Consider the following 2225-nt stretch of genomic DNA (forward strand, 5'->3'; position numbering starts at 1 on the left):
GGGAACTATTATTTGAGTATATTTTGTCATTTCATATCAGTTCAACTTGGACTGTACAGATAGTTGTATGTGTAGTTTTCACAGTTTGCACTTGTTACAGTTTTTTTTATAATTGAATTAATGTCATCATTAGTTCCCTGTTACCTCTTCCAACTAAATGGTGAGTGGAACAGTAAAGTGAACCAAAACCAAAAGTCATATTTTTTGTGAAAGTGGGAAAAAACAGTTAGTCTTGGACACATGTCAGCGTCAGGATTCTTGAATTGTGGACCCAGAGGTTAGCATTTTTCAGTGTCTTTTGGGTTTCAAGAAGTGGCTTTGTTCCTAGTTTCTGTTAGTATTGCTTTGGTTCTCTGTTTCGTGTCTAGGTTGGTGATAAATCTCCCCTCATTGCCTGATATATTTATTGTTCAAGTCTTCCTTTGTCCTTTGTCACGTTGCCCCTCATGGCTGCATCCCTCCCAGTAGCATGTTTTTCCTTGAAGCATCTCAGTTTTTTTATTATCTACCCCTGGCCTTTGTTTCCTTGTGCTTTTATAAGAGTTGAGCAATAAAGCTGCCCGTTTGAGTTCGCTTTTGTCTCTGGTGTCCTTCCTGCCTACTGCACAGCCGCACCATGACATTAAGTGTTAGGCTTGTTTAATGTGAGGTACACTGGCTAGATGAGGAGCTAATATTGGCACAGTAGTCAAATAATATTCAGGCTCTCTCCATTTATTATCATTATCCCTCTCCTGCTCTGCACTCCGCTCTGTGGAATTCATAACAGCCTGACAGTGTGTGTGTGTGTGTGTGTGTGTGTGTGTGTGTGTGTGTGTGTGTGTGTGTGTGTGTGTGTGTGTGTGTGTGTGTGTGTGGCCAAAGATGTGTATTTGTGTCTGTATTTGGAAGAGGACTGAAAAAAACCTTACAAAATTTATGTGTTACTGAGCATGCAGACTTTAGCATGCATTTGTGTTGATGGTGACTGTATTTGTGTGTGTGTGTGTGTGTGTGTGTGTGTGTGTGTGTGTGTGTGTGTGTGTGTGTGTGTGTGTGTGTGTGCCGGCTGGAAAATAAGCGTGCATGCATCCCCTAAATCACATCACACGGCTAATGTAGATGTTAAATTGAATCGGCTGCTGCATCATTTGTCTGGTGGATCGTTACTGGTAATAGGTCTGTCATATTAGTGAGGCATTCCTCATCTGGACAGTAAAATCTCTTTCCTGTACTCACTGGAATAGCTGTGCTTAAGTCATTGTATTTTTTCATTTGTTTTCTATTTGTGCAATCTCACAAACAAGACAAATGCCATACTCGCACTATTTATTGTGATTCTAAATACAAGTTGAATTACTCCAATGTTTGAGAGCTGACAGATCAAACCTTGATGTACAATGGAAAGCTGTTTAAATGCCATACATGAACCCAAACAAAAAACCTTTTTAGACAATTATGAACAAATTAATGTTTAAAAATAATTAAAAACGAATTATACAACTTAAAAAATGTTGATTATTATTCCGAACACACACAAAAAAGCTTGTGCTTATGCTTATTGTTAAAAAAATGCAAGCCCCCCCCCCCCCGCCATAAAAATCTGTATACATCTACTGTGGTAGATGATCATATGTTTCTACTTCTTTCATCAGGCTAAAAATAGTAAGGCCAGATTAGACTTTGCCAAAAGGTCCCCAAAAAAGCCGGAGTAGCAACAGCATTCTTTTGTCAGATGAACATGAATCAACCCGCATCAAAATGGCAAGGAGAGGTAGCATCATGAAGGCTTGGGACCATTCACAAGCCACAGTAACGGCGGTCCAGCACAAACACATCCTCCAACCACACACACCCATATTTGACTTCAAACTCCATTTGAATCAAAGCATCAAGTTTATTTCACACCTCAAACCTTTTGTAAATAATGAAACAAATAAACTGCAATAAATTACAGGTTGAGAAATACATAAAATAAACTACCTCTTTTAAATAACAGAAAAACAAATAATCTTTATAGTGTAATTATTTTACATGTAGTTGGTTTTTTTTGTTTTGTTTTTTTTAATGTGTAATAATATTCAACATTGCTATCAATACATTTTTCAAAAAATGCCTCTGTGCAAATGGGTTTAAAACAGCTGTGGGATCCTGTTTGTCCGTGATTTGGACAGCCCAGCGCATGCTCCTGATGCAGGGCAAACAAATTCTCTCGCAGAGACCTACCTTGGCACCACCGTTGTGCA

Source organism: Astatotilapia calliptera, chromosome 6 (assembly GCF_964374335.1).
Source record: "Astatotilapia calliptera chromosome 6, fAstCal68.1, whole genome shotgun sequence".
NCBI lineage: Eukaryota > Metazoa > Chordata > Actinopteri > Cichliformes > Cichlidae > Astatotilapia > Astatotilapia calliptera.